Raw genomic sequence first — 22,370 nt, 5'->3', positions numbered from 1 at the left:
AAAAATCAACTTATGATTTATTATAATCATAAATCATCAAAGTACAGGTACTGGATACATCGAGATTTACAAAGGTTATACAAATATTCTACACTAAACACTGATCTATATCCTTGAATACATTATTGGAATATGGAACATTTCCATAGATGGAGGTGCTTCCATCTATACTGGTATAATGCTCCGAATATGGAGAAATAAATACCTACTATATAAAAGCTATTATAATAAACATTAATTATTAGATAAGAATATGTAATGAGTCTATAGACAGAGGTGCTTCCGTCTACAAATAGTGTTTCCGAATACGGAGACGTTTCCCCGTTTTCGCCAACGGACAACACTCATATTCTGAGAGCTTTGTAACTTAACTCTATAAGAGTTATTCCCCTTGGAACGTTAAGTTCCCTTTACGGAGAAGCTCAAACATCTTGAACCACTATTAGGTCATTGGTTTGAGGAGACTCAAGGCTTTCCAAAGTTTAGGGCCAGAAGAGGCGACCACTCGTTTGGGAGCTCAAATGAGTTCTGACTTTCGTCCGATTTCACCCCCTTTTATAGCCTGCGCTGGTGATCATCCGACGAGTCCGAGCCAATCAAAACGCTTGTTACATAGCGCGTGCGGAATCCGCGAAATCCAACCATAACAAATGGCGAAATACACGGAAAGCAGGCTGTCGCTTACAGAGACGTGATTTGGCTAGAATAGGACGTTTTATGACACACCAATCTCGCAGCATGGTTCAGGTGACTTCCATGAACATAATACAACATATTTATACATGTTTCCTGATAAAAATATATGTACTTTGTGTCATTTTCGTTATCTGTCGAATCTCAATACTTGACTCTAACGTTAACGCTACAGATTCAAATCGTCAGTTAGTTCGACAGTTATTCATCACGCCAGTAATTATAGTAATAAAATATACATTCTGTTAATTATGTCAATATCAATAATGAATATAATTACGATTCTCTGTCTTTTAATCACGCATATCACATTGAGTGTCGCTGAGTTTATAACCATTCTCAGATCGGGGCTAGGCCTCCGTTGTTCTGATAGGAAATATGACGATGTCATAAATTTACATTCCTGTGTATAATATTCGCCGTTACGGATCGTAACAATATGCTTAAACAATATATTAGGAGATACATATATTCAAACGGCATCTGCCTCAAAGTCGGTACAGTTGTCAGTTTACGTGCTGTTAAGCAACGATTTAGAACACATGCATGGTTCTGTTGTCAGACAGTCACTCGCGATGGTGATCATAAACAGACTGTAAACAGTACCTAACGTTATATTTGCAGGCCTACAAAAACAATCAAATATATCTGATAATACTAATATCCACCGATAATGATATTGATGTCTATAACAAGTAAAATGAACAATTACTTACCTGATAATGCCGGATTTGACTTGAACATCAAGCCGGCTTCAACGTTTTTACTCAACCGGATACAAACAATACACATTCCTTATAGGGGGCACGATAGTCTGCGCCATGATTTTGTGCGTTCGAGACAGTACAAACAGATTCATTTCACTGTTGCACTTGTTGGGCGCATTTTGTAACATAAATTTGATGATTAGTGCATATATTATTTACTCATTTTATAATGTTTAGTCACTTCTACAGAAAATTTAAAAATATCACTTATTTTTAAATGGTACATTTGCCGATCCAATCGTTCAGAATAGCTCCGAATGAAGGCGCCTGGGACCCCGAAATATCACGTCTGTTGTGGAAATTTACCTAGAACCTGCGAAATACCACCATTATTCATGGCTGTATTTTGGCCGTTGTACATAACATTTCCAAAAGTAAGAAATACCGTTTTGTTCAGAATTACAAGGACTTTTTATATGTAGAGTTCTAGCTTCTCAGCTTTATTAATTTATTTACTAGGATAGATTAAACAGAAATCAGTGGTCAAAATGCCGATTTTGGGGGTTTTACACCAAAATATCTCGTCGTTTTAAATTTCCACAGCTAAGGTGATTATTTCAATCGATAGATCACGCCGTGATTAGCTTACATTCAAATTTTCAGCAAAATATCGTTGGATTTCCTTATTACTCAAATCGCGGTTATAAGCGGGTTGATATCTAAAAGTTGTCGTGTTAACATTTCGTTCCGAAGGAACGATAACAGTTGTTATCGTACCTTACGTCTCTTCATTTCATATGAAGCTTACATTTATTTGTTTCTTTATTTAGTTCAAGTGTACTGAAAATGAACAAATACAAATCTGCAAGATATTATTATGATCAGTAATAGTTAATCAATATTGACAATTGTACCTGCACGGGGTTATTAATTTTGGTGACAAACTACACGACCCGAAAAATCTTCCCTAAAAGTGCGTGGCAGCTTTATTCCAACGTAGTAAAAGATTGTAGCAACATAAACAACCTTGTCTTGAGTATTTGGACTTAATTTACAAAGCGACTAGACTTAAAATATCACAATACAACATACTTGAAATGTACTTGAAAAGTACTTAAACCTTTATAAGACTGACTAGAAACGTGCATTAATCATGATAACAATATACACATTGCTATACTGCTTATTCTTATAAACTGACAAAATGTGATACAAATACAACTCGCTTCAATTAATATAATTCCTAGCTACAAATACTACTATACAATCCTTACAGGAAATTCGTTATTTCTAGCTCTATTCTGCGTTCAATATAATAAAAATAGAAGTTTTTTGTCGATATTTACTGTATAATGTGGTAAATGTTAACAACTTAGGTATGAATGTGATCTAGTCTACATATTTATCTGATTTGTGTGTTTTCTGTTATCGGATATGAAACATACTTGTTTCCCAACCTGATGAATCCTCTCAGGATTCGGGTGCAGATACGGAGAATGACTCTAAGTTATGCGCAAAACAATACGTAGAAAGCAAAACGAAAATGATGAAATGCGATAGATGTCAAAGCAATTTCTGCATTGGATGCCTAGACTTTGACAAACGCAAATATGAAATCCTATAAACATCGGACTCCATGTGGTTTTTGTTCACCTTGTAGGGTAACAGTGAAAAACAAGTTTATTGACGGATAGGAAAACCGAAGAAAGATGTCGAGAAATAATGGAAGAATGTGAACAAAGGATATCAGAGCTGGAAAGATTGATAAGTGTGAAATATAAAACTGATATAACAGATATCAAAGCCTGAATACAGGATGAAGTTAAAATACAGATGAAAACAAAGGCATCACAGCCAAATACAGAGTCCCCGAGAAATCTGAACACGACGGAAGAAAAAGAATAGAGCCCGATACAGCGATGGAAGAAGACTTGTTGAATGTATTTGATATACAACAAAGTCAACAAATGAAAAAGATTAGGAAAGTTATTAGACTCGGTAAGACATCAGAAGCTAACGGCACTAGCCGGCCGGTTCTCGTGTGTCTAGACTGCCCAGATACGAAGAAAACAGTTTTCAGAAACATTAATAAACTGAAGGACCATCATAATATTTCCGCTGTACAGATACGAAATAATCTAACTAAATGCGAAAGAGATAGGGAAAGAGAGCTGAGTAAAGAAGCAAACTCATTGGAAACATAAGACTACATCCATCGTGTTCGGGGACCACCATGGAATAGGAAAATTAAACGCTTTCCTAGAATAATATGTTTGTTTGATTAATTGACGTCCTATTAACAGCTATGTTGTGCGAGATGCGTGTTTTAGGACGCTGCGGTATATTCGTGTTGTGTCTTCTTGTATAGTGGAACTGTTGCCCTTTTTATAGTGCTATATCACTGAAGCATGCCGCCGAAGACACCAAGCAGCACACCCCACTCGGTCACATTATACTGACAATGGGCGAACCAGTCGTCCCCCTCCCTGTATGCTGAGCGCTAAGCAGGAGCAGAAACTACGACTTTTATAGACTTTGGTGTGTCCTCACAGGGGCGAACGCTCAACTCAAGGCCAAAAGCCTAGAATAATAAATAATTGAAGGACAAGGACCTTTTCATATGTTGCTTTCGGACACAATATCAGAATAGGATAATTAAAAAAAGCCTTCAAAATTATTAGATCAAAAGAGTGATTTAGATATGGATATAGAGACATATGCTTGCTTGCGTCCATTAATTTACTTATTACTTAAAGCTGACAATGCTAGTTAAAAAACTGTATTGCATTGTCAGCTTTAATAAACACTATCACCGAACATACGTTTGGTCAACTCGACCCAAAATCTACACTAGTGTAAAGGTGACAATTATGGGCGAAATGACTTACAGAAAAAACGTAGGCTGCATGGCATTGTTTTTCGCGACAAATGCCAGAGCTTCTAACAACTAATTTCTGGCAGCAATACTGTAATCTTATTTATCAAAACATATTTCAACATTATGATTCATGTAATACATATAAAACGTCTCAGATCATGTCTACAATTCTCTCTCCATTCTTCACGATTCATAGCTGCCACTCTTTCTACCTTACAGTGTTGAAGGTTCTCTAAAGCGCGAAAATTACATAAAGGAGCTTACGTAAAATAACGGTTTGACAAATGAACAACTTTCAGCGCAACTGTAACAATACATACAAGTACTATATTTAAGGATTAACTTGAATAGATTTTTTATGTTATGGAGATATAACACAAAAATCTGAGTGTACTCTGAGCGGTTTATTTAGAGTACACTCAGATTTTTGTGTTATGTCTCCATAACATAAAAAATCTATTCAAATTAATCCTTATAATTCAATTTACTAAAGATAATCTCTTTGCACATTTAAAATTCTTAGATATGTGTTTGGCTTGACTCTTTTGTCTATGAAATTATTACGCCGTCATCTCAGCCAATCAGAAGCGACGTTACAAACGGCGATGCCATTTTTTCCTTTATGGGCTGATAAAGTAAATTTTTAAGCCAATGAAAATCCTCGTAACAAGCAAAAATGAATTATATTAAAATATTAAATACTAGTAGTGCAGTAAATAACGCTAGTATATTGTTTAAATTGCATGCAGGTTTATAATAACTGCAATGTCTTTTGGACATCTGTTTAATATGAATCAGTCAGTAATTTACTGTTTCTTCATCTTTCTTATCTTTCTTCTTGAAGAAGCATGCAAACTGTTTCTGAAGCTTGGGTATAGAAGGGACACTTGTACACTGGTCAATCTGAAGCCAGCCATACAGAGAGTGAATGTAAATGGTCAAGTGAAGGCCAGGTTCAAGGTATTTATATACACAAGTATTTCAATAGAATGTCATGTCAATAATAAGCTGTATTGATGTATACGGGATCAGGGATTCAATCATGTTTAAAGGGAATGGCACAACTGGTTTGCAAGTATAATCATACATGTCACCATTGTCCTTGTTTTGTGTCAGTATGCTTCAGTGAGATACAGCTGTATAAACTTTTGTTTGTTTGATTATTTTAACGTCCTATTAATAGCCAGGGTCATATCAGGACCGCCTCCCATGTATGCAGTGTGTAGCGTGTGTGAAGTGCGAGGTGCGTGTTTTAGGAGACTGTGGTATATTCGTGTTGTGTCTTCTTGTATAGTGGAACTGTTGCCGTTTCTATATCACTGAAGCATGCCGCCAAAGACACCCAATGTATGCTGAGCGCTAAGCAGGAGACTACCACTTTTATAGACTATGGTGTGTCGCGGTCAGAGGAAAGAACCCAAAGCCTTCCTCACAGGAGCGAACTTTCAACTCATGGCCAAAAGTGTGGCGGTGCCAAGGGAGGCATTAGGAAAGATAATCAGTTAGGAAGAAGAGAAAAATAAGATCCTAATTTGTGTGAACAATGTGAAATCAATTAGTCAAGGACAGTTCAGGAACTTTTGTACATATTATCAGATATCATGCAAACCGCATACAATGTGTTGAAATACTAAAGTGTATGAAAAGAGGACTGAGAAAAAGTATGTGTAATATGTTTTAGTTTGTGACAATAGTACTTAATTGTAGTAACTGTTAAAGATGCTCCACCGTCGACAGAGCATAAATGAAATTCATCATTTGAACAATAATTGGTGTTTAATCGTGTATATATATATGTCTAATTACCACAAAAAATACTATCTCCTTTGGTGCATGCGCAATCAGTACGTCATTCCATATAGGATATAGTGACACAGATTTTTTTCGGGATGCAATTAATTATTTTTCATGTTTTTAACTTGAAGTAAAATCAGAAGCTCAAACTTTTCAATGGTGATAATGGTGTAAAGAAAGTAACTTTTGTAACTGAAGAAAAGTACTAAATCGTCTGCTCCTGTTTTTGATAGTGAAAAAATTCCTTTTGTCAGCGGTGGAGCATCTTTAACAGAGTGCTAGGATTAAAGAAGACGATTCACTTTGATTCAGTATAAAGGATCAAAGAATCATTTATCAGAATGTTGTGGGAGAGCCAATTGATTTATTGATCCATGTGTTACGGTAATATTCTGATATTTTTAAAATTTCAATCATTGTGATTAACTTTATGACAAAATCTTCACTGTAACAGTGAGATTTATTTCATGATTATAAGTATCAAACATAAAAACATACATTTATCTGATAAAACTTCAATTTGAAATAAAGAAGCTATGTGAAAGCTGTCAATGCATATGTTAAAGTTATATGTTTATACATGTTATTTTTTCCTCAATTATCTATTTAAAACCATAAGTTTTAATGAATAAAGCTGTGAAAATCATTCAAACGGACAAACAAACCTGTATAATGCCTTATAAACGTTAGTTGGAACACATAGGTTATGCACTGTGATTCTTTTTATGCCTTATACACGTTTAGATGGAAACATACCTTCAGAAATCACTTTACAATTACTAATAATACTGTAAAAAATGTCAATGAAATTGTGGACAACAATGAAGCTTCATGGTCTGACCGTATGAACTCATTTCACTACACTGAAGAATATAATGATTTTTTGGCAGTACTGCCAAAAATCATTTTCAGCTCTCTTTTTAACTTGTAAAAGTAAAACCTATACATTGAAAGTATTGTTATTCTCAAAATGTTGGTAAGTTTTGGAGTGGAATAACATATTAAAAGCTCTTCTTGATTCGTGACTATGAAAACTACGCTACATATTACTTTATAATGTGTATTTTCTTTCTTCAATTGTCATTGTGTTAGTTTACATATCACAGTTTGTATACTACACCTCTAATGGTTTAGAGATAGGCTTTTGCTTGAGCTATTTCTATAATGGCTATGCAGGTAGGGCGTTCGAATTGTACCTGCTGCCGCTATTACATGATCGTAAAAGGCCACTAAATTTAGGATCTTATCTTGTCTTTTCTTCCTAACAGACGTTATCCTTCCTAATGCCTCCCTTGGCACCGCCTCACTTTTGGCCTTGAGTTGAGCGTTCGCCCCTGTGAGGAAGGCTCTGGATTCTATCCTCTGGCCGAGACACACCAAAGTCTATAAATGTGGTAGTTTCTGCTCCTGCTTAGCGCTCAGCATACCGGGAGTAGGGCGACTGGTTCGCCCGTTGTCAGTATAATGTGACCGGGTGGGGTGTAATGCTTGGTGTCTTCGGCGGCATGCTTCAGAGATATAGCACTATAAAAAGGGCAACAGTTCCACTATATAAGAAGACACAACACGAACATACCGCAGTCTCCCAGTACATTCACCTCTCACAACATACACGCAACACACCGCATACATGGGAGGCCGTTCTTACATGATCATAGCTGTTGGTAGGACGTTAATAAATCAAACAAACAAAACACAACATGAAAATACCGCAGTCTCCCAAAACACGCACCTCGCACAACATACACGCAACACACCGCATACGTGGGAGGCCGTCCTTACATGACCATATCTGTTAATAGGGCGTTAAATTAATCATACAAACAAACTATGAAGACTAAAACTCTCTGAATTGTGATCCATGATTCAAATATTGATTTACCTAGTTATTCTATCAAAATTATGTTTTACTTCACATTGCCTGCACTGCTGAAACAACATTCTGCTCCTGGATCATCAAATATTACATTGCCAAATCTAAAATACTTAACAAGATCAAAGCAGACCATACATGAAGTGTTCTTACCAAATTCTGCCAATGCTGATGATTTCTAAGGTTGTTATCTCCCTTTCATTTTTGGAACTCTTCAACCAAAAACTACTTCCGGGGGCTATTAGTTGTCAGAGTGTCATGGCGGAACTACACAAAAACTACGACGCCTGCAATAATGATGATCTGGATAACTTCACCGTCTTGCAACTAAAATCATTTCTGCGTAATCGAGGTCAACCAGTATCTGGCTATGAAGACTAAAACTCTCTGAATTGTGATCCATGATTCAAATATTGATTTACCTAGTTATTCTATCAAAATTATGTTTTACTTCACATTGCCTGCACTGCTGAAACAACATTCTGCTCCTGGATCATCAAATATTACATTGCCAAATCTAAAATACTTAACAAGATCAAAGCAGACCATACATGAAGTGTTCTTACCAAATTCTGCCAATGCTGATGATTTCTGACACTTTCTATTCTTTGCTGTGCCCTGCATGTAGGGCGTTAGAATTGTACCTGCTGCCCCTATTGCATGATCGTAAAAGGCGACTAAATTTAAGATCTTATCTTTTCTCTTCTTCCTAACAGACTTTATCTTTCCTAATGCCTCCCTTGGCACCGCCTCACTTTTGGCCTTGAGTTGAGCGTTCGCCCCTGTGAGGAAGGCTCTGGGTTCTGTCCCCTGGCCGAGACACACCAAAGTCTATAAAAGTGGTAGTTTCTGCTTCTGCTTAGCGCTCAGCATATAGGGAGTGGACGACTTGTTCGCCCGTTGTCAGTATAATGTGACCGGGTGGGGTGTGTTGCTTGGTGTCTTCGACGGCATGCTTCAGTGATATAGCACTATAAAAAGGGCATCAGTTCCACTATACAAGAAGACACAACATTGATATACCGCAGTCTCCCAAAACACGCACCTCGCACAACATACACTCTACACACCGCATACATGGGGGCCGTCCTAACACGACCATAGCTGTTAATAGGACGTTAATTAATCAAACAAACAAACTGTTATCGTAATGTAAAACCGCTTGGGCTTTAGCACCATCCCTTCCGGCTCTACCAATTTTCTGAGCATACTTTTCTTTAGTAGTTCGTGATCTGCTGTAGATCATACGCCGGATGTGAGGAGCATTCAAACCCATGCCAAGGCTACTGTTGCTCGTACTAAAGACAAGTTTGGGTCCTCCTTTTATTTAGCTCGGTACGATATAGGTTTTCAGATCAGGTGTATACACCGTATGGTACTGAGCAAACAACATGTTTCTTGTTTGTTAACACAAGGATGGTGACATTGAAGTTCTTTGATGTGGTGGTTTAACACTTGGTAGAAATAACTCGGGGCGTCCAGACTCGGTACCTACACAATAGTCAGTGGGAACTGCATCAGGCTCATTTTCAGCTCTTCTGCAATAGAAATTATGAGCTGATCATATTTTACCGATTTGCGAATGTTAGGAAGGAAATCTGTTTTTTACATTAATACATATGTTTGGGCGATCAGGATTAAGTTTGACTAAGGCAGTGTCTTTATATTGCAATACTCTCTCAATACCTCTTATGGACGCTTGTGTCAAAGTTGCTTTTATTGAGGGATATTTTCATAAATCTGTTATCAAAGTCATTTGTACATATTTTCATGTATAGTAACATTTGCTGAAAATGTGAATGAAATGAAATTTAAATGTCCTTCTAACTGGTTCTGACATACAATATATATATCAAAATTATAGCCTTGACGCACACTCATTTCATCTTTATCCAAAAGATTCTGGTGTTTCAATGTAGTATTGTATACTGGCAATACCTGTTGCCAACAAGTGTATACATCGATATTGCTATATTTTCTATCCTGATATTATATGAGCCTCGCCAATCACAATGCCGCACACACGCTTAGCAAACACACTTGAACGGAGTAATGTCCACAATCTCTTTTCAACAATGCCTCTGGATGCGTATACAAAATGTGAAATTCGCCTCTTGCAATTTTGGTCAAGCCAAACACATATCTAAACATAAACGGATTCCCACTGATCTCCATTGTAAGCATCTTATTCAGGAGCTTTCTTCCCGGTGTATCAACCACCGCTGCCATGTATTCAAGGAAGCATGTAGAAACACCTAACTACAAACAGTTTATTTTCTAATATCAGAAATCAAATAATAATTGGAAAAAAGGTATTTTCATTAGCAACTGATACATATTGTTTTAATGGAATATAAAAAAAAATAAAGAGCGAGATAGTATTACATTGATTTTTTAATTAAATTTGTTTAAGAATTACAACAACCGTAAGACTACAATTAAGACCTCATTAGGGTCTTGATTTCATTACCATGGCAACAAAGTATTTCAATAATATTGCTATCTTATCCAGCATATCTCATAACCCACATGTACCAATTTTCACTTATATCTAAAAAAAAATTATAACTACCCACCAATCAGAGTCGCCCAATTGGTTACCATGGAAACCAAGCATTTTGGAAGTGTCTCCATGTTATTCTGCATACTTCATAACCCATATATACCGTTTTTCACTTAAAAATGATCCACCGCTGACAAATGGTATTTTTTCACTATCAAAAACAGGACTGTGACGATTTGGCATTTTTCTTCAGTTACAAAAGTTGCTTACACCATTACTACCATTGGAAAGTTTGAGCTTCTTATTTTACTTCAAGATAAAAATATTAGAAATAGTTAATTGCATCCCGAAAAAAATTCCATGGCACTATGTTCTATAAAGAGTGAAGTTCTGACTACACTTGCACCAAAATCAAGATAACTTATTTTATATTATATTTTGTGTTAATTAGACATTATATATATACGATTAAACACCAATTGTTTTTCAAATGATGAGTATCATTTATTGTCTGTCGGCGGTGGAGCATCTTTAAATCTGACAATATCTAAATTTCAACCAATCAGGGGGCTCCATTTTGTTTCCATGGCAACCACAATCTTTTTGAAAGTGATACCATGTCATTCAGTATACCTCGAAACCCCTATATACCAATTTTCACATGATTTAAATTTCAGCCAATCAGAGACATCCGTTTTGTTACCATGGCAACAAATATTTTCAAAAGTGCTACCATTATATTTAGCATGTTATGTGATTGCTGTACATACATATTTGCTTAAATCAGGGATTTTAAGCTGGAAATATATAAAGCTAGGTATATTAACAAAGAAGTGTTCCGCTATATTCATTTTCGCCAAAAACTGTTTTCCCGGGTTTTACTTTCGAAACTAACTTACACAAAGACATAAAATGTCCTGAGAGGGTTTGTGATACCGGGTAAAATTGTAGACATGTCTATAACTCACTTTTGGCATTGATTTGAGCGTTCGCCCTTATGAGGAAGGCTCTTGGTTCTGTCCCCTGGCCAAGACACACCAAAGTCTATAAAAGCAGTAGTTTCTGCTTCTTCTTAGCGCTCAGCATACAGGGAGTTGGACGACTTGTTCGCCCGTTGTCAGTATAATGTGACCGGGTGGAGTCTGTTGCTTGGTGTCTTCGGCAGCATTCTTCAGTGATATAGCACTATAAAAACGGTAACATGAATATACCCCAGTCTCCCAAAACATGCACCTCGCACAACATGCACTCAACACACCGCATACAAATGAGATGACTAAGAGCAATGTTTTGTTTTCTTTTTTTCCTAAAGGTGTTATTTTCTTGAAAAAGACATTAAAACTGCCATTAAAAATATCAAAGAAATGGCTCAGACCTACTTAAATGATATATCAATAGAAAATGTAGAATATGTAAGAAAGGATGACCTATTTTGGTATGTTTGTACAGTTTGTTCTAATGAAAGTGAACAAGAAGATTTCTGTCCCTTCGGCCTTATTGAAAAATCACAAAAAGAAAATAATATCCAAAGTTTAAAGAGAATTGGACTGTGGACAGTTTCTATGATATTTTTAACATTAGCTTGAACACCACTTTTTCAAACTAATCACAGCTTCCATTGGAAAGCACTCGAAAAATAATAAATATTCAATCTGAAAACCAAGCAGGTCAAAATAAATCAGTGATATAGGTAACAAATGAAATGTTGATTTTATGTCAGATTTACCCAGCAGAGCCCCTGGGCCTAGTGTTTGCATCATCTCGATAGCATCATTTGTGGTAGTTGTTATGTATGACACTAAATACATGTAGCTATGAGATAAGGGAGATAACTCCTATAGCTTTTTTATCAATACATCCTATAAAGGTCATATAATTGATTTAGGTTATAGAACTTTCTAGAATATAATCATGTATAAACAAATATGTTTGTAAACATGTTGATTTTAAGTAGAGATCTAGAATGATCTATTTCCAGAAAGTTATGTGTGTTTATTTGTTTACTGCTTTTAGTTAGATATTTCTAGAAGTAGAAGGTTCTTCAATATTCTTGAATTAGGGTTTAGCTATACATACTCCAGCTGTCCAAGGCTAATCAGAACTGTAATGAGAACTGTAATGAGACCTGTAATGAGACATATCAAGAATTGTACAGCGCCATATAAGACTCTATTGGGAGAGCTATTGTGACTTTATCTGTGGATTATTACAACACTTTGTGTGGATTTATTCATATTGCCTGGAACTTTACAAATCATCGGTTGACATTCAATTTCCTTGTGGATTTGTGATTATTGTTAATTTGAAACCTGGAAGGATCAAGGATTATACCTGGACATTCGCATACAGATAAGTAACACTTTAAATCATCGTACTACTCTTGTACCACCACCAATTACTTTAGACATTATAAACCATCTCTGTATAATATTGTATATATAATTAAATTGTGTTTTGAATTTAGCTGCTGGTTTCTCATTTGTTATTCGTTCATGTAACAGAAATTGGGGGCTCTTGTCCGGGATCGATATTTAATTTGTGAAATCTAACTTTGAATTTTTTTTTTTTTTTTCAAAATTTGTGTACAAACTTTGAGTTTACATTTGAAACCAACAGCTAGATAAACATGACTACTATGCAGGTAGAACAGTTTGTTAAAGCGCCATCCCTGGAAGTTCTTTTGCAAGTTAGTAAGAAGGATTTACTGTTATTGGGTAAACATTTAGGCCTTACTATCAAAACTAATTTGAGGAAAGCTGAAATAAGGAATGTAATTATAAGACATTTTGTTGACAATGGCAAATTTGACTCTAGTGCATTAGATAGTATAGAGGAAACAGTCACTTCAGAAATCCAAATTAGACAAATGGAACTTGAACATGAAATGAAACTAAGACAAATGGAAATAGAGAAGGAAATGAAAGAGATGGAGTTAAGAGAAAAAGAAAAAGACAAAGAAAGAGAATTAAAAGAAAAAGAGATCGAGAGAGATCATATGTTAGAACTAGAGAAGCAGAAAATTCATGCTGAAACAGAACTTAGAATGAAAGAATTAGAGCTAGCTTCTCAAGACAGTTCAAGTAATCTAACTTTTAGGGGTTTACAAGGAAACAGAGGTTTTGATGTCAGTAGAAACATTAGGTTAGTTCCTCCTTTTCAAGAGAAAGAAGTTGACACGTATTTTCTGCATTTTGAGAAAATAGCTGATAGTATGAAATGGCCTGAAGATAAGCTTACAATGCTTCTTCAGAGTGTCTTGCTTGGTAAAGCTAGAGACATTTATTCTTCTTTATCTGTAGATGAGATTTCAAATTACCAAGTAGTCAAGAAAGCTATTTTGAAAGCTTATGAGTTAGTTCCTGAGGCTTACCGCCAGAAATTTCGAAACTCGAGAGAGAGAGATGAACAAACTCATGTAGAATTTGCCAGAGAAAAAGAACAATTATTTAATAGGTGGTGTGATTCTAAAGAAATTGATGAGGATTTCGGTAAATTGAGGCAATTATTGTTGATAGAGGAGTTTAAACGTTGTGTCCACACAAACATAAAAACTCATTTAGATGAGAGAAAAAAGTTGAAACCCTTAGTGAAGCAGCTACAATGGCTGATGATTACGCTCTCACCCACAAAGGCTCATTTGTTAAAAACAGTTCTCAAGACAAAAACAGTACCACAGGTACTAGTAAATTTGGTCAGCCTAGGAACCCAACCTTTAGTGGCCCTTCCAACGACAAACCTAAATTAGGTGATAAAACTAAGTCTGCTTCTAAAACAGATGATAGGGCAGGTGTAGGGTCTCCTTCTGGTCCTGTTTGTAATTACTGCAAGAAAGTAGGGCATGTTATGTCTGAATGTTATTCTCTCCAGCGTAAGGAGCAAAGGCGTAAACAGTCAGTTCCTTCTGTGTTAGCTATGTCAAAGCCTAGTCAGAAACTTAGTGATATTGTGGAAGATTCTAAAGTGTCTGTTGAAATTAAGAGCTCAGAGTCTGATAGTGTCTTGGAGAAGTACTCTCCCTTCATTTCTGAAGGTTTTGTTTCACTTACTAGTGATATTACCAACTTGAAACCTGTGAAGATTTTGCGAGATACTGGGGCTTCTCATTCTTTAATATTAGATGGTGTAGTGCCTTTGTCTGAGGAGACCTCATCTGGTAGTAGTGTTTTGCTTCAAGGTGTAGAGTTAGGTTTTGTTAATGTGCCTCTCCATTCTGTTTATTTAAAGTCAGACTTGGTTACTGGGCCTGTCACCATTGGTGTTAGACCGGAACTTCCCATAGAGGACGTGTCGCTCATTTTAGGCAATGACTTGGCTGGAGAGAAAGTTAGGGTAGATCCCTTAGTGTCCGGTATCCCTGATAAAACAGATGATGCTGAGACTATTCAACAGGAATTTCCTGGTATTTTCCCTTCTTGTGCTGTAACTCGTTCAATGAGTAAGAAGGTTTCTGATGTTGTAGTAGTTGAGGATCATTATAGTCCAGGGTTAGGTGACACTTTCTTGGCTCATGATATAGAGGATGTCGGGAGCAAGTGTGATCTTTTGAGCAATTCTGTAGACTTTGATAGTGATAGAGTTGTTCCTAACAAGGGTACTTCTTTGTCTGACATGATGAGTAAATCGTCTTTGTCTAGAGAGGAGCTTATAGTAGAACAGGAGAAAGATCCTGAAATCTCCTTATTGTGTAATCGGGCTTTGAGTGAGGAAGAGGCTGAGAAAGTCCCGGTTTGTTACTTCCGTCAGTCAGGTGTGTTGATGCGCAAGTGGCGCCCCCCCTGATGTGTCTCCCGAGGAAGACTGGAAGGTTGTCAATCAAATAGTTGTCCCACCGAGGTATAGGCAAGATATTCTAAGTTTGTCTCATGACGTACCTATGGCAGGGCATCTAGGTGTGACCAAGACTTATAACAGGATCTTAGATCACTTCTTTTGGCCCAAGTTGAAACGGGATGTGGCTGATTTTTGCAGGTCTTGTCATACTTGTCAGGTGGTAGGGAAACCTAATCAGAAAATCCCTGTGGCACCTCTGCACCCCATTCCAGCATTTGAGGAACCATTTAGTAGAGTCATTATAGACTGTGTAGGTCCTCTACCCAAAACTAAGTCTGGGAATGAGTATCTTTTAACTATTATGTGTTCTTCCACACGCTTCCCTGAAGCCATTCCACTCAGGAATATTAAGGCCCCTAACATAGTCAAGGCTTTGGTTAAATTCTTTACATTGGTTGGTCTTCCAAAAGCTGTCCAATCGGACCAAGGTTCGAATTTCATGTCTGGTATTTTTCAACAAGTCATGTACCAGCTCCAGATCAAGCAGTATAAGTCTAGTGCTTATCATCCAGAGTCTCAGGGTGCTTTAGAACGTTTTTATCAGACATTGAAGAATATGATGAGATCTTATTGTTTTGAAAACAAAAGAGATTGGGACGAAGGTATACAGATGTTGTTGTTTGGCGTTAGAGAATCTGTACAAGAATCTCTTGGTTTCAGTCCCTTTGAACTTGTGTTTGGACACACTGTACGTGGTCCTTTGAAAATTTTGAAAGACAAAATTTTGGACGAAGATTATAAAGTGAATCTCTTAGAGTATGTGTCTAACTTTAAGCAAAGGTTGACAAGGGCATGTGAATTGGCAAAAGAAAATTTGGTCCTTACTCAAACCAAAATGAAAACATGGTATGATAAAGATGCCCGTGCAAGAAATTTTGATCCAGGTGACAAAATTTTGGCTTTATTACCAATACCGAGTCAGCCTTTGCAAGCTAGATATTTTGGACCTTATGTTGTTGAGAAAAAGGTCGATGATGTTAACTACATTGTACAAACTCCAGGGAGGCGCAAGAAAACTCAATTATGTCATGTTAATATGCTTAAGAAATATGTATAGAGAAGAGAGCAAGACCTCTCAACCTATTGCTACTTTGGCCTCTGTACCATCACAAAGTGAAAGTACAGCTGATATTTGTAAATTAGACTTAGATGGTGGTGTACAAGATGTAGGTTTAGACTGTGGTGTTAAGTTACGGAATTCAGATGTGCTTGCGAACTTGGACAAAAAACTGTGTCATCTATCAGAAAAGGAACGCAATGAACTGAAAGATTTGATACTTGAGTTTAAACGTTTGTTTCCGGATACACCAGGCAAAACAGATGCTATCTATCATGACGTGGATGTAGGCGATGCGCCACCTGTCAAGCAACATCCTTACCGTGTCAATCCTTTGAAAGAAGAACACATGTTGGACAATGATATTATTGAACCAAGCAAAAGTGAATGGAGCTCTCCATGTGTTCTGATGCCAAAGCCAGATAAGACATACCGGTTCTGTACTGACTTCAGAAAAGTTAACTCTGTCAGTAAAACAGACTCTTATCCAATTATCCAATTCCAAGGATTGACTCGTGTATTGACAAAGTTGGCAAAGCCAAGTACGTAAGCAAGTTTGACCTGTTAAAAGGATATTGGCAGGTGCCATTAACAGAGAGAGCTAAAGTAGTGTCGGCATTTGTAACCTCGCAAGGTTTGTACCAGTACAAAGTAATGCCATTTGGTATGAAGAATGCCGCGGCAACATTTCAACGTCTTCTTAACAGCGTGATATCAGACCTGGAAGGCTGCGATGGATACATTGATGACGTCATCAACTATCACGACACGTGGGAAGACCATCTACGCGGGATTCGCGAATTCTTCGAGAGACTCACTACCATGAAATTGACTGTAAACTTATTGAAATGTGAATTTTGTCATGCAACTGTTGAATTTTTTAGGCCATGTTGTAGGACAGGGGCAGGTTAAACCTGTTCAGGCCAAAGTAGAATCAATTATAGATTTTCCAGCTCCTGGAGGCAAGAGAGAGCTGATGAGATTTCTTGGTATGGCTGGATACTACAGAAAATTTTGTCAAAATTTCTCTGTTATAGCAGCTCCACTTACTGCTTTGTTAAAGAAAAATGTCAAATTTGTTTGGTCAGACGAATGTAAGTCTGCATTTGAGAAATTGAAAGCCATACTATCAAACTCACCAGTTCTGACTGCTCCAGATTTTAATAAACAGTTTAAACTGTTTGTTGGCGCCAGTGATGTAGGTGTTGGTGCTGTTTTGATGCAAGAAGGTACTGAACAAATTGACCATCCAATTTGTTACTTCTCGAAAAAATTTGACAAACACCAGAGAAATTATTCCACCATTGAGAAAGAATGTTTAGCATTGATTTTGGCCTTGAACCAATTTGATGTGTATCTCTGCACTACAATTGCGCCTGTGTTGGTCTTCACCGACCACAACCCTTTAACATTCATTGGAAAAATGAAAAACAAAAACCAAAGAATTCTCAGGTGGAGTTTGACTTTGCAAGAGTACAATCTTGACATCAAACATATCAAAGGGAAAGACAATATTCTAGCTGATGCTTTATCAAGGATTTAAATGACTTAATATGTCAAGAAAGTTTCCTTTTCAAGAAAACTTTCTTTTCTTTAAGGAGGGGTGTGTTATGTATGACACTAAATACATGTAGCTATGAGATAAGGGAGATAACTCCTATAGCTTTTTTATCAATACATCCTATAAAGGTCATATAATTGATTTAGGTTATAGAACTTTCTAGAATATAATCATGTATAAACAAATATGTTTGTAAACATGTTGATTTTAAGTAGAGATCTAGAATGATCTATTTCCAGAATATTTCCAGATATTTCTAGAAGTAGAAGGTTCTCCAATATTCTTGAATTAAGGTTTAGCTATATATACTCCAGCTGTCCAAGGCTAATCAGAACTGTAATGAGAAATGTAATGAGACCTGTAATGAGACATATCAAGAATTGTACAGCGCCATATAAGATTCTATTGGGAGAGCTATTGTGACTTTATCTGTGGATTATTACAACACTTTGTGTGGATTTATTCATATTGCCTGGAACTTTACAAATCATCGGTGGACATTCAATTTCCTTGTGGATTTGTGATTATTGTTAATTTGAAACCTGGAAGGATCAAGGATTATACCAGGACATTCGCATACAGATAAGTAACACTTTAAATCATCGTACTACTCTTGTACCACCACCAATTACTTTAGACATTGTAAACCATCTCTGTATAATATTGTATATATAATTAAATTGTGTTTTGAATTTAGCTGCTGGTTTCTCATTTCTGTTATTCGTTCATGTAACATAGTGTATTTTATAAAACATGGAATTGAAAGCAGACATTGAGTAATTCTTCCGCTAATGATTTTTGTGTAAAAGGAAATTAGATACGTGTTTCATTTTGATTTACAAGCCTAAAGAATATAAAGAATTATTGGGTGCTGTCACCCACAGACTGCTCTCGCGTGAGGAAATCTCCATTGGGCTCCCTTTGTTAAACACCCAACAACACTCTTTTGTTCGAGAGCTACGAAAATTGTTTGATTTCCCCTCACCGTCCTTCCTTGACAAAGCTGTTTCGGTGGGAGTTTGAGCGAGAGTTGCCTCCTCCCTTTCCACCGATGTTGGACAGTAGCTGGACAGTAGCTATTGTTCACTGTCAATGATCCCCCACAAAGAACTAGGATATCTTTTTAGACGTCATAGCTAGTCTTATATTCGGTATGCATTTGAGAAGTTATCGTTCCCGAGGCAAACCATGAACGGGCTCGTCCATTCGTGTATGTTTGTGATGAGTTTAACATAGATCCATTGCCCATGTTTCATAACAAGGTCCCACCAGCTTGGTCTAGGTCATTGTGAGGGTCTATGATGGTAACTGTTTCTCTCTTTTTGTGTTACTCGCTCGTCGTCGTTAAAAGTAGCTGGCAATCTAGGACACTTTCCTTGATCCCCCGCGCTGGTTCTTAGAGGATTCTTCTATCTTTCCATGCCGATTGTGATGATTATGTCTATAGGAAATATTTCTAACCTTATGCCGGCATAAAATATTTGCGTCACCTAGACGCTATCCTTCTTGGCTATTTGTCCTTTTATGCTATAAGGGTAATCAAGTTATTTCCATTTGTCCCTTGCTCTAATAAGACAAAGCTAGCTTGTTTTAAAGGCAATTATTTCACTTTACATGAATATCCATACCTGTCATATTATCAATTTGGAAAATATTTCTGTAGTTTGTCGTGTGTACGGTCATAACACTGAAATTCATGTTAAATAACAATTTGCGTCAAATGGTTATCTTTGATTCATAAGAATTCGAAACAAAACCCACCACCGCATTATCTTAAAAGGACGCTAATGGATGAGCAAAGCGGTTTTATTAAGGTAGCTGCTTGTTGGACCATTCTCCGGTTGATGCGTGTGCATCTGCTGACTAACGCTATTGACAGTTCGACAGATAAACAAGCGATAATCAGGGCAATAACCTGTTCTTTTTATTATAATCATTACTTGATATATTTGCAGGGATTTTCATGATGCATTTTTCTGTATTATTACAGTGTTTCACGGTCTAAACGTGGCTTCAGACGATGAACTAGTTTTGGTCGCTCACATAGCTCACACTTCATAGCTATCTTACACGTGTACATGACAAAAATTAATATTTAAATTTAATTATTGAATAACTTTACGAAAAGGAGCTTTACAAAAGTCGGTAAATATTGAAAGATTAATCCTTCTGAATACCGCTAACGCTATCTTAGCTGTTTAAAACAGTGTATGGTATGGAAATGATAATTGGCTATAGCTATTTAAACGATTTCTTGTTTCTTTTTAATGTAGTAAATACAGTGAATAATATTGTGTATATATTTGTTCCCAATGTTCTGTTATTTTCTAAAACAAAATGAACAAGTCATGATACTTAAATCATACAAATATCCGTGACATTTGATTTGGTCTTTGGGTTTTTTGTATTCCATGTTCCAATAAGGGCCAAATACGTGGTCAACTAGCAATGCTGTTACTAACAAACGTATACAAAGACGTAAAGTCTTGTAATTGACATGGATGAATGTTTCAATCAAATCTTTATTTGAGACATTAACTTACTTGACAAAAATAAAAATGTTTTTATTTTAGAGTTGGCTGTTGAACTACTATTACAGGATATAACGAATTCATAATGCACTGTTTCTATGATTTTATAATATCTTGTCTTGTAACGAGAAGGCTTTGTTTTATTCTTCTACGGTTCACTACGCTTAGGGAAAACACCTGTGCAGCTGATATCTAAGACACTGATCATGTACTTTTCATTTCAAATTTTACACAGATGTTTAACTCCAATACATATCCATTGTTACAATAACGAATAACAGAAAGGAGAAACCAGCAGCTAAATTCAAAACACAATTTAATTATATATACAATATTATACAGAGATGGTTTACAATATGTAATTGGTGGTGGTACAAGAGTAATACGATGATTTAAAGTGTTACTTATCTGTATGCGAATGTCCTGGTATAATCCTTGATCCTTCCAGGTTTCAAATTAACAATAATCACAAATCCACAAGGAAATTGAATGTCCACCGATGATTTGTAAAGTTCCAGGCAATATGAATAAATCCACACAAAGTGTTGTAATAATCCACAGATAAAGTCACAATAGCTCTCCCAATAGAATCTTATATGGCGCTGTACAATTCTTGATATGTCTTATTACAGGTCTCATTACAATTCTGATTAGCTTTGGACAGTTGGAGTATATATAGCTTAACCCTAATTCAAGAATATTGGAGAACCTTCTACTTCTAGAAATATCTAACTAAAAACAGTAAACAAATAAACACACATAACTTTCTGGAAATAGATCATTCTAGATCTCTACTTAAAATCAACATGTTTACAAACATATTTGTTTATACATGATTATATTCTAGAAAGTTCTATAACCTAGATTAATGATATGACCTTTATAGGATGTATTGATAAAAAAAAGCTATAGGAGTTATCTCCCTTATCTCATAACTACATGTATTTAGTGTCATACATAACACCATACAGATTGATAATTAAACACAGTTTCCATTTAAGCTAAATTTTATTGAAGACAAAAATAGTACAAGGGTCTACATCCCGGTTTATTAGTTATAAAATACTACATGGTTAGTATACTGCTCAAATAAAAAACTTAGTATGCTTGAAATATTCTGAGTATTAAAACACTAAATAATTGAATGAAGAGATAGTATACTGCTAAAATAAAAAACTTAGTATGCTTGTGCAAAAAAACCCGCAAATTATAACAAATGTAAACACATCGAATATAAATGTATATTTCAATGCTCTTGTGTGCGGGGACTTGATTGGTTTAATAAAAATTGTCTATTGTCTATAGTGTAGCAGAAACCACGCTAATTCTGTCGCTCCTCAGCTATATCTTCAAAGTATAACACACCATTAGTTCTGTGTGGACGATATATATCAATGAAAAGTGTAATAGGTGTAGCTGGCAACGCTTTCCATGGCTTTTTTTTATACAAATACGAGATACCGTATGTGTGAGATGAAAAACAGGTTCAAACATATTTGTCTAAGACGAAATGAAATTCAAACGCAGGGACATAGTTTATGAAAGGCATTTAAATGGCGTCCTGTTACTGTTGGCTTTTGAGGATTTCTCTCTGTCTTTCGTTGCACTTTTCGGTTTTAAGTGACTTATGGTTTCGGTCTGTGTCTGTAGTTATTTTATCTATTTTTGTGAACCGTTGCTGTATTTGATCTAGATATCTAAATATTCATTGTTGATTGCTGTCACAATGTAATGAAAACTGTTATTTTATTATGAGTAAATGTGTAATAAATGGATTTTTATTTTTATTGATAATATGTAATCAGTTTTGTATTAATAAAATACTTGTTTTACATAAAGCAGATATACTATAGCTGTTATAATGATTGTAATGTAGCGAGAGCTGCATACAACTTATAATCGGCTTAATAATATTTTCTTCTTCAAAAGACGTTAAACATTAT

Source organism: Argopecten irradians, chromosome 2 (assembly GCF_041381155.1).
Source record: "Argopecten irradians isolate NY chromosome 2, Ai_NY, whole genome shotgun sequence".
Classification (NCBI taxonomy): domain Eukaryota; kingdom Metazoa; phylum Mollusca; class Bivalvia; order Pectinida; family Pectinidae; genus Argopecten; species Argopecten irradians.
The sequence above is the reverse complement of the archived record's forward strand: the minus strand, read 5'-3'. Positions refer to the sequence as shown.